General features: G+C 36.3%; 1 long non-coding RNA gene across 1 annotated transcript; it reads left to right on the plus strand.

The window, feature by feature from the left end:
* The first annotated feature begins 221 nt into the window (after positions 1-221).
* LOC139187940 (uncharacterized) lies at positions 222-1,336 on the plus strand. Its single transcript, XR_011570978.1, has 4 exons — positions 222-436; positions 560-716; positions 846-936; positions 1,164-1,336. It is a non-coding gene; the product is annotated as an uncharacterized lncRNA (long non-coding RNA).
* The last annotated feature ends 11,366 nt before the right edge of the window (positions 1,337-12,702 follow it).

Raw genomic sequence — 12,702 nt, forward strand, 5'->3', positions numbered from 1 at the left:
AAAAAGTCATTTTTCCATTTGTCGTTTTGGTTGAAATTTCATGCGAGTTGTGATAATGTTTTAGGGAAAAAAAATCATTTTTCCATTTGTCGTTTGGCCCAATTTCATTCGTCAACATCATGATTTCAATTCCATATTTTCCATTCGAACCTTTTCTTTTCTTTGCTGCAATATAAAATGAAATGATACGGTTGATACTGTCCAACCACCGTTTCATTTTCTTGCATTTGAGTTAGGATTTGTATGAATCTAAGAAATATTTAAGGTCAAAACTAATGAACTTGACTTAGTAGCCGTAAATCATAGTTAACCACATCCTATGACTTCTGAACCAAGTTGAGATTTCCATAACCAAAGGCATTTTAGACTGGTTGTTGCCTACTGTTGGTCAAATAGTAAAGGCAGTTATATTGCTACTGGGAATTTCAGGACCTCGGTAAGTTCGATATTGTTTTTTCATGTTAGTGAATGCTCTTGATTCTTCATCACCTAGACTGTTGTATTCATATGACTATGTAGGTCGTGTAGCAGATAATTGATTGAATTTGATGATTGTTAGTTCTGAAACGGCAAGAAACAACGGAAATTGTCCGATTTTCTATCCGCAGAAATCTGTGAAAGCCTGACTGTTAGATGGAGCTGGTTTCATGACCAACCAGTCCACATGAAAGCGGATCATAGCCTTCTAGATGCATTTGACAAGGAGTCCTGTTGAAGTAAGCTGCAAGCATGATTAAATGTCTATTATTTCTTATGCAATTAAAATGGTGTTGATCCTCTGTGCCGTCGTTGTTTGTAACTTTACATGTTCTCCTGTCAGTAACCTAGCTGTTCGTGAAATACAGGATTAGGATTCTGAAACATTCTATCGTTGCAGCTCTTCTATCCTCCTTTGGTAGGTAAAGCAGTTGGAGCGGCCAGAAACTTTTTTTTTAGGTAAGCATCCATTTTAACTGGTTGGTGAGCTTTCGTATGTTGTATAATTATGGTTGCTTTGAATTTAAAAAGGCAGCGTGCTTTTAAATTATATAAGGATTCTTTTATTTTAAGGAAATAGAGACAAGGGTTTTCGGGTCTTATCTTTTTCACCCACCAGTCCGGAAATTTGCAACTTCAGTGTCGTTATACCAATTCTAAAGGATTTAAGTCCCTACAAAATGCAGGGGTCCTGCTTAAACCTCTGGCTGAGATATATCTGTGGATAGGGCTTCCGTGGTCATCCTAATCTTATCACTCACCTTTCGCTGCCCCCACCTTGGTGCTCCTCACTTCCTCAACATAGGGCCATTTTAGTAATCCCCGGGAGCTAATTTGTGCAATTTCGTTACAAATTCGATGTTTAGCAAATACAGACTAGGAGCGATTCCTTGCACCAAGTCTCCGAATCGCTCAGATGGAGAAGGTATTTATAGGAGGAGATTTAAATGAACATGTGGACAAGGAGACATGCAATTATGAAGGTTTTCATGGTGATCATGGTTTTGGGGAGAGAAACGAGGATGGGGAAGCCATCTTGAATTTTGCAATGGTATACCATCTCTTCTTATCCAACACCTTCTTTAAGATGAGAGAAGAACATGTGATCACCTACAAGTGTGGGTCGTCAAAAATACAAATAATTTTTTTTCTAATGAGGAAGGGGTGTAAGACTCATGTTGAGTTGTCAATTATTATGAATCGAATTACTTGAAAGACAAATAACTTGATCTTCAAGATATTTGGCTTTTAACGTGATTCAATATTGATCAGCAAGAATCATGGAACCAAGATATATTTAGTTGACTAATTGAAACCCCAATTATATTTGATCTTCAAGATATTTGGCTTTTAACGTGATTCAATATTGGTCAGCAAGAATCATGGAACCAAGATATATTTAGTTGACTAATTGAAACCCCAATTAAGTAAGACATTTTGTACATGCCTTGGTGGGACAACATTAAGAATAAATGGTGATTTGGTGTATTCCTCTAATTACTATAATAGGCGGAATTAGGGGAACCCTAGTCACTATATTAAGGGTGTCCCTGCTTTCACAAAACATACGTTCCATTTCGAGCAAACCCCTGGAACACTTCCGCTTGTTGAAAATAGAAGACTCATTTGTCATCCGCAAGAGCCATGTCTTCCGTATTCCAAAGATAAGTAAATTGTAATTGATTTATTGTAATTTTGGTTTATCAAATCCGTAATCCTAATGTCTTATTGTTGTTCTTATGATTTCAGAAAGATCTTACATGTGGTATCAGAGCAGCACAACAAGCTTAGGGTCCGATATGAAGGTATAAGCAAAAAAAATTGTTTATTGAAGATGATTCACATACCAAAGAAAATTTGCTTATCGTTTTGATTGGATGCCTTCTACTGTTCCATCTCATGAAAATTGGTTTTTGATGCTTCCGCAATTTTGTGTTGGTGCACAATGATTTTTCGTGGACAATACCATATATAAAATTGGCAATAATTAAATGAGATAAATTATTATTTATTTATATTTTGGTAAAAATAATTTTTAATTTGGGTTTTTTGGTTATATAATTTTCGAGCATTACTTTACAACCTATTATTTGAAGCTCGAATTTTTTTCCTTATGGTCTTGGCCCTCTCGGCAATTCTTTCTGACGAGAATAACTTGTTAGGAGACAACTTGGGTAAGATTTAATTTGAATTACAATTTGTATCAATTTTGCTTTTGCATAAATTACATGAATTATAATTGTTTTCGAATACAAATTTTCCTAACAATTAATATCGATTTTTGCTATTAGTTTCTCCTACGAATTAATATCGATTTTTGCTATTAGTTTCTGGGATTTTATGCTTCCTCTTAGTCTTATTCTTAATATGAGTAATCCTAATGATATTCTATTGAAGGGAAGAATTGCATTAGACATGTTGCAATTTAAAAATTATGTGAGCAATCTCCTAATCAATTTAATTTGATGTTGACTAATTTATTTTGGTGTTGTATGTAGATTTACTTATCGAATTGATTTTAAAATTAATTGGTAATTATCATTTAAACTAGAGGAGATTCTAAATTTAAAATATATTCCACGAATAATTGTTTTATGGTGAGATTAAAAGTATTTTCATAATTATTGATATTGCCCATATAAAGAGAAATTATTTTAATACGTTTTCTTAAAAGGGAAATTAGTAGTCTACTTGAATTTTGGGTTGTGAATCACAATACAACTATTATGGGAATTTAAGCTAGATTGAAATTGCAATTAAATTATCCGTTTTGTATTTGATTTGAATTAACTCATTTCATTTACTAATAAAATCTCTTATAAAGAATCTTTTAGAATTAAGGAGTTACGTATTTTGGATATGTATCATGCACTCACAAAGCTTGTGATTTCTTTTGGATTTTATGACTGATGGTTGAGATCAATTAATAATGTTGAGATATTGTTCCTTATATAAGCCTAATTTTGATACATATAGATTGGTTTATTTTGTCCAAACCAACAATTTTGTGACTCAACAAATTTGTTTGAGAAATTTTAATGTTTCGGGCATTTTCAAGGTAATATAATGAAATGAACCTTTAATTAAAGATTGTAAATTGGTTTTATTTAAATTATGAATAAATCTGAAATTTTGGTAGAGCTTGGGAAATATTGATGGAGCATTTCATACCTTGCAACGTGTCCTATTTGATTACAATTTTGATAGAGTTTCCTAACTCCAAACTTTGTGAAAAGTTGCCATGTTATATTATATAATGGATTGTTTACACAGAAAATTTTTCATCCTTTTGTACAAGAAATGCATTTATGGTAAATTTTTAAGTGTGATATGTTGCTGGAATTTTTGCAGCATAATCTGTTTGTGATATTATTTTGATATACCTACGCAACTCCTAAATTCATGAAATTTAAGTATGATATACATTGATATGTTTATTTTAAATCTGTAAATTTTCACCAGAATTGGATGAAAAATGTGTTATTGGTGAATTATTTATTCTCGGGAATGTACTGCAGAATTTTTGCCTTTTCTGCAGCATATTCCATTTCGCTTTTATTTTTGGCCCATTTTCAAATTCTCAAAAATTATGAAATTTTACGTAAGATTAAATTTATATATCTACTTCATTTATGGAAATTTTCATGCACTTTGGAGTAAAAATGAATATTTGGTAAATTCTTCAGTTTTGGGTATGTACTACAGAATTTCTGCTGTTTCTGCAGCACATCCCATTTCGAATTTGCTTTTGTTACACTTATAAAATCTTAAAAATTATGAAAATTTCGGAAATATCATACTTATATGTCCATTTTATGTCTGAAAATTTTCATCCATGTTGGATGAAAAATGAATATTTAGTGAAGTTTTAATATCAGGTTGGTACTGCGGTATTTTTGCAGCACATTTCTTTTGGAATTAAGTTTCACTTGTAAAAATTTAAAAATTATGAAATTTTACGAAATAGTTGTGGAGTCAAAAATAATCACAAGGCGATACGTGGATTTTTGGTAAAAAGAACAAAATTACCCCTGAGACACACCGGTTATCCTACGCGCGAGCAGTGGACAATCATTCTTTAATCAAGCCAAGAGTGTCCAAAAAAGGTAACCAATTCCAAATTATCTCATCCATCCTCATCTTAGGTAATTTGTTCATAACCTACAAATTATTCCATATAAATAGAGATTAACTGGCTAATTAATGGATTAATTCCTAATTAATCCATTAATCACCAATTAAATCACCCATTACACCCAAAAATTACCCTAAAGGTCGGCCACTCTCTCTCTCAAGAGGGCTGGCCATACTCTATATATTGAACCCCATTTTCTATAAAAAGGGAGGTTCCACACTCTTGCAAAACTCCAAAAAACTCTCCAAATATTTTTCTTTCTAAATTCTAACTTTGGCATTGGAGGTTCTTCGGCCAAATGCCTCCCCCATTCATCGTGGGCGCGTGAGGCTCTTGGCCTTGACCTAAGGTGTTAATTGTTTTGTAGGTGCAATTTTGTCCAAGAAGAAGAAGGTGGAAATTTGCATCCACAAATTGGTGCTTTCATTGAGAGTTGAAATTCACACTCGTAGAAGACTCTCACATAAAAAGGTTTTTTTCTCTATTTTCTAGTCCACTTGTATTTTTCTTATGTTTTTATTATTAGAATTTTTTATTTGCAAAGATTCTTTGATAAAACGAAAAAGTGAAATACAATGGCTAGAAATTTAGAAAACTCCATGAGTGAAAATTCCAATATTCAAGAAATGGGACTGCGATGATCCACAAGACTAAATGTGATCATAAGGGGAGCGGCACCACCACCAAGAGGTTCCACCATGGGAACCACCGCGATGGCCACCCGCGGCGAGGTCCATGGCACCACTACCACAGCCCGAGCCGTGCCACCAAAGCAAGCCCAAGCCGTGTCATCCAAGGCCTATGGCACCAAGGCCATGACCTAAGCCATGTCACTCCAAGCCCAACGCGTTGCCAAGTAGAGCTCAAGCCTCGCACCTGTGTGTATCACACGCCGAGCAACCCACTCCCGTGGCCCAGCCTGCTCCCGCAAAGCAGCCCACTCTTGTGGCACATCCTGCTTTCGTGGCCTAGCCTGCTCCCGCGGCCCAGCCTGCTCTGGTGGCCTTCCAAGCAGCCCAAGTCGGCCCAAAACTATCTCAACCATCCGGACCTACCATTGAGCCGGAGACATTTTCACCATATTTCTCATCGGATTTGACATTTCCCAACTTAAATCTCGCGCCCAGAGTCTACCACCCTTCCACTGTTTAAGGAAGCACATTCCTTCCAAGCTCTTCCAATCCAAATGGTGAACAACATTTGTCTCGACAAGTTATAGAGTTGACAAGCGCCCTAACACAGTAGACGACCTTGGTGAACCAGCTCTTGCAACGCACCAAGATGCAACGTGCCCCAAACGAGGTGTTCCAAAGTAGGACAAGGGCAGATGAAGAACCTCTCCAGCAGCATCCCGACAAGCAGCCACTCGACCATCCACAAACCGACTAAGCCCCCGAGATAGCGTATACTCTTGTCTTAGCGCGCGGAGGAGCGTGCACTCTCGACTAGGCCCACGGACGAGCATACACTCACGGTTGAGGATATACTCTGATAATAAACATGAGCAGCCTTCCAAGCGAAGTATTCATTTGTGGCTAGGCCCACAAGGAGTATCCTTCACATCACATCGGAGCAGGTAACATAGCAGACGGAAAGAAGCAGTCACTCAATCTGGCTCAAGTTCAACCAGCAGCCTGTGAGTTACACGCTCGCCTACTAGGAATATACCACATCTACCGCAGCCACAACATAGACGAGCTGAACATATGGAAGAACAGCTTAGACCAACACATCACAATCGGGGGCAATCGAGAACTCTGCCACCCCAACAAAGGAAAATTTAGGAAGAAGTAGAAAGGCTTATGACCAAGCGATTGCGCAATTTCTCGCGCTAACCAAGCTTCAAAAGGGCACAAGATGAAACACCTAATGATGGTGCAATAATTCAGGGAGTAGCTCACTGCGCTTACACCCTCACGTGGGTTCCACAAGTCTTAAGCAGTTCACCAAACAAGACCTTGCAACCTGAGGATTATTTTAGTTGTCCAGCAGTCCAGCTTTCCTCAGCTGCACTCACGACAACGACTTTCATGCTCTCCAGTGCGAGAGGATAAACTAATTGCTCTCCAGTGTGAAAGGGTAAACCAATTCCCCGACACCCAAAAGGGTATGTTCTCCAGTGCGAGAGGATAAACTAATTGTTCTCCAGTGCGAGAGAGCAAGCCAATTCCCCGACACCCATATGGGTTTGCTATCCAATGCGAGATGATAAACTAATTGCTCTCCAGTGCGAGAGGGTAAACCAATTCCCTGACACCCATACGGGTCTGCTCTCCAGTGCGAAAGGATAAACCAATTGCTCTCCAGTGCGAGAGGGTAAACCAATTGCTCTCCAGTGCGAGAGGGTAAACCAAATCCCCGACACCCATCTGGGTAAGCTCTCTAGTGCGAGAAGGCCATATGGCTCAAAAGATCGAATGCTTGAAGATCAACTATGAAGCAAATGGTCAAGGGGCATCAACCATTTTTGCACTCAACAATTCGTTCATCCAACACTTCATCTTCAGCAGCTCCAATCTTGGCAGTTTCATCCTCGACTGCTCAATTTACGGCAGTTGAGAAATCAAACTTAAGCAGTTTCCTCATTTTCGGTAGGCAGCCTAGACGTGGCAGCCCAAACCATAGCCCATGCCACGCCACTTCCTCGGCCCATGCCGAGCCAATCCTTGGCTTTAATCAAGTTGAGTAGCGTAAGTAATGGCCCCTGCCACACCACCTCATTGGCCTATGCCAAGCTAACTCCTGGCCCCTGCCAGCTGAAATGCTGCATCACCCCGACGGCTGCCCCGCGACAACACTATCCAAAAAGAAGACAAGGAAAATTGATTTTTTTTTTACATCGCTGCGGCACGGAGAAGACGAAGCAAACAACAAAAGATGATCCTTTGCACGGGTAAGATGTAGAAGATTGCTAGAGGAGAGGGAACAAATATCCTCTAAGCTTTCTCTCTCTTGTAGGGTAGAATAAATCGCTCTCCTAAGTTGATTTAACAACCCACTTAAGGTGGACTTAAATAGGCTTTGAGAAAAAATTATTTCCCTTTCCTAGAAGGATCTAATTTCATATTAAAGAGGGAATCTACATCAAAACAGGAATCAGTCCTAAGTTTCCTAGAGCAAGAATATCTCTACACCTGCTACCCTTTCCTACGAGTAGCCCAACAGGTGTGGGGGCATTTGTGGAGCCAAAAATAATCACAAGGTGACACGTAGATTTTTGGTAAAAAGGACAAAGTAACCTTTGAGACACACCGGTTGTCCTACGCGCAAGCAGTTGATAATCATTTTTTAATCAAGCCAAGAGTGTCCAAAAAAGGTAACCAATTTCAAATTATCTCATCCATCCTCATCTTAGGTAATTACTTCATAACCTACAAATTATTCCATATAAATGGAGATTAATTGGTTACTTAATGGATTAATTCCTAATTAATTCATTAATCACCAATTAAATCACCCATTACACCAAAAAATTACCCTAAAGGCCAGCCACTCTCTCTCCCAAGAGGGCCAACCATACTCTATATATTGAACCCCATTTTCTAGAAAAAAGGAGGTTCCACACTCTTGCTAAACTCCCAAAAACTCTCCAAATACTTTTCTCTCTAAATTCTAACTTTGGCATCGGAGGTTCTTCGGCCAAAGCCCCCCCCCAAAAAATTCATCGTGGGCGTGTGAAGCTCTTGGCCTTGACCTAAGGTGCTAATTGTTTTGTAGGTGTAATTTTGTCCAAGAAGAAGAAGGCGGAAATTTGCATCCACAATAGTGACCATATATGTCTAGTTCATATCTAAAAATTTTCATGACAATCTAAAGAGAATTGAGTTTTTAGTGAATTTGCAAACTAAAGTAGACTGAATTTTGGTACTTCAAAACTAGTTTTGTTATGTTATATTAATGTTTAACTGATTTGTGCATATCTATTGGTACTGATTATTATACAAGTTTATGGTTCCAATGTGTCATCATTTTATGCAAATTCTTAATACTAACGACTTTTATTGACAACACTGATTAAATTTTGATTTAAAGATGTATTGGTTTGTTTTGCTTAAACCAATGTTTTGTTTGGTCATCAATTCTGATTATGATGATAATTGTCTTTTGAGAGAAAATTGGAAAGTGGCATCAGTTTACTAATTGATCATTTTGGTCCCTATCGAATAACTGAATAATCACGTTTCCTCTTTCGAGAACTCTATTGTTCAATGTCAACAACGACGTACTTTTGTGTCTGATTGAAACTTTTGAGAATCATTGAATATCCAACAAAACGGTTATTTAATACTGTTCTAAAGGATTATTTTGAAAAATCAGAATTTTAATTTATATGGTGAATACTTTTGTCCTAATAGGAATTTCAGGAAATCACTCACCAATTATAAATTAGTATTATAGCAAATCATAAAGTACTTCTAACATATTTTCATATGGCCAAAGCTGTTGAAGCTATATGTATTTTGTGTATTTTATGTTTTGGCTAGCGATGCATGTATTTTATTTGCATGATTAGTTTCTGCCCAAAGGTGTAACAATCATGCAATTTGCAGTTGGTTCAATCCTCCACAACTTGACTACTTCCATGATGAATCTTGCAGAATCGAGAATGAGTAGGTAAATTTACCAATCTTTTGCCCTAATTTTTCCTGAGTTCTAAATTGGATTAAAATTATTGTTGAAAAATTGATGTTATTGAGATATCTAAATGTTTATTTTAATTGACTTTGTTTTAGAATTAAAACAGAAATTTGAGTTTGGATTCTCTTATAGGGTTTCATATTAATTTGTGACCTAATGTTTTCAATATTCATATATAAAAATTGTGATTATTATTTATGTTTTATTATGAACCTTGCATTTTGAGGAGTGTTTACCCAAGTGGGAGAAATAATATATTATGGGCTTCACATTCATCGATTTTTGCATCCGAGGATAAGATGTAAATCATGATATTTGTTTATATTTTATTTGTTAAATGTAACTAACCTTGCAAGAAATTTTACTTTGAATCACTATCGTTATTTATCAATATTGAACTGATAAATACAATACAACCAAATTCATATTCATGAAGGATTAATGAGTACATTCTACTCAAAAGTGTTTTACTTATTAATTCTTGTTTGTTGTTCAAGAAATTGAACTTGTGATTTATATCTAATTGATGAATAATTAATCTGCTCAAAAATGTTTTCTTATTCAGTACAACTATAAATCAATGTATAGTGAAACATGAAATTGACAAGATTGCATATACTTCATTTGCTCAAAAGTGTTGAAGCTATATACGTTTGTCCTTGTATTTTATGTTTTAGCTATGAAAACCTAATATAATTAGTTTATGTCCAAAGATGATTCTGGAATTATATGCTTTTGATGCAATAAGAAAACATTCAATTAAAGTTTTCTATTTCTGTCAATTGTTAGATGAACAAAACTGACCAAATAATTTTGTATAGTTTTTCAATCACAAGAATCACTTCCGTACATATATTTAGAATAAAGATGTTAAGCTCACAAATTTTATGTTTTATATTCCATGACTAATGTTTTGATTTTATAGGCATTTATAAAGTTTTTTTTTACTCTTTTAATCAGTGGGAGTAATAATTTGTTTATCTCTGCTAATCAGTGGGAGTAGGAGATTACCTTTTATGTTAAAAATTTGAGGTGTTAGTGCTTGATACTTTAAGGGTAAATTCTGTTTAAATTTTGTTCATAAATTTTAATGAGAAATCTTAATCTCGTTATTATATCAAATTGTTTAAATTGACAGAAATTCGTGCAAAGAACTCATTCTAGAGTTCATTTTGTTTGGTGAAATTGATATTTAGTTCATCAATTTCAGACACCATGGCATAGTCTGCAGCTGTATGCTTGGATTGAATGTGCATGTGATTATAGAGCACAAATGTAGAAGGATATTCATTTGGATTTCTATAGTTCTACATTCAGTTGAAGTAATAGTTGTCTTTTAAAGGATAACTGTTGTATTTTTGGTTCAGTGATCACTGTGATTCTTGTTGCAATCAAACTGTTGGTATTGACACTCAAAGTGGGAGAATGTAAAACTTATGTTGAGTAGTCAATTATTATGAATCGAATTACTTGAAAGATGAATAGAAACCCTAATTAAGTAAGACATATTGTACATGCCTTGGTGGGACAACATTAAGAATAAATGGTGATTTGGTGTATTCCTCTAATTACTATAATAGGCGGAATTAGGGGAACCCTAATCACTATATTAAGGGTGTCCCTGCTTTCACAAAACGCACGTTCTATTCCGAGCAAACCCTATTATTGCTGGAACACTTCCGCTTGTTGAAAGTAGAAGACTCCTTTGTCATCCGCAAGAGCCATGTCTTCCGTATTCCAAAGATAAGTAAATTGTAATTGATTTATTGTAATTTTGGTTTATCAAATCCGTGATCCAAATGTCCTGTTGTTCTTATGATTTCAGAAATATCTTATAAGGGGGATCATATAATTTGTAAGGATTGCAAAGTTATATCAAAAGAGAGCTTGGCTAATCAAACGTCGCTTGTTGGTGATGGATGTACATATCAAAAGAGAGACAAAAGAATAAGACCTTGAAGTGCCCAAGGACTAGATGGTGGAATCTAAAAGGAGAAAAACAAGCCATTTTTAGAGAGAAGGTAATCACCCAATTCGTTTGGGATAGAGAGGGGAAAGTTAGCCAAATGTGGGATTCCATGTCTAGTTGTATTCGAAAAGTAGCAAAATGGGTATTAGGAGAGTCTAAGGGCTTTGCTCCACACCAAAAAGAATCTTGGTGGTGGAAGGATGGGATATAGACAAAGGTTAAGGCTAAGAAGGAACGTTGTAAAGCCTTATACAAGGATAAGACCGATGAAAACGGTGAAAGGTATAGAATAACGAAGAATGAGGCGAAGAAAACTGTGAGAGAAGCTAAGCTAGCGGCTTTTGACGATATGTATAAGAGACTAGTTAGAGCAAGGGAAAAGAAGACAAGGGACCTAAACCAAGTGAGGTGCATCAAGGATGAGAATGGAAAGGTCATTGTTACAGAGAACATGGTCAAAGGTAGATGGAGAAGTTATTTTCATAATCATTTCAATGAAGGACGTGAAATGAGTACTTCTTTGGGGGAGTTGAGTAACTCAGAAGAGTGTAGAAATTACTTTTTTTACCGCTGAATTAGGAAGAAAGAAGTGGTTGTAGCATTGAAAAAGATGAAGCATAAAAAAACAATGGGCCCAGATGATATACCGATTGAAGTGTGGAAAATCTTGGGAGAGACGGGTATAACATGGCTCACAGACTTTTTCAATAGGATTTTGAAAACGAAGAAGATGCCAAATGAGTGGTGAAAAAGCACTTTGGTGCCTATCTACAAGAATAAGGGCGACGTACAAAATTGCATGAACTATAGGGGTATTAAGTTAATGAGTCACAAAATGAAGCTCTAGGATAGAGTAATTGAGCAGAGACTGAGGCAAGAGACACAAGGCTTGGACAACCAATTCGGGTTCATGTCAGGGCGCTTAACCATGGAGGCAATCTATCTTTTACGAATATCTATGGAAAGACATAGAGATATGAAAAAGGATTTGTGCATGGTCTTTATAGATTTGGAAAAATCGTATGATAGGGTCCCAAAAGACATTCTTTAGAGGATTTTAGAGAAGAAAAGAGTACAAGTAGCATATATCCAAGCTATAAAAGATATGTATGATGGAGCAAGGACTGTCGTAAGAACTCATGAAGGACAAATCAAGAACTTCCCATAACTGTAGGGTCACATCAAGGCTCATCTTTAAGTCCTTATCTTTTTGCATTGGTAATGGATGAGTTAATGAGACATATTCAAGATGATATTCCTTGGTGTATGCTTTTTGTAAACGATATAGTGTTGATAGATGAAACTCGGGAATGAGTAAATGCGAAGCTTAACCTTTGGAGAAAAGTGTTGGAAGTTAAAGGTCTTCACCTAAGTCGATCAAAGACAGAGTATATGGAGTGCAAGTTCAGTGCAAACGGAGGCTCAAATGAGTTAATGGTGAGGATTGGAGATCAGGAAGTACCAAAGAGCAACAACTTTCGCT

This window comes from Malus domestica, chromosome 09 (genome assembly GCF_042453785.1).
Source record: "Malus domestica chromosome 09, GDT2T_hap1".
Taxonomy (NCBI): domain Eukaryota; kingdom Viridiplantae; phylum Streptophyta; class Magnoliopsida; order Rosales; family Rosaceae; genus Malus; species Malus domestica.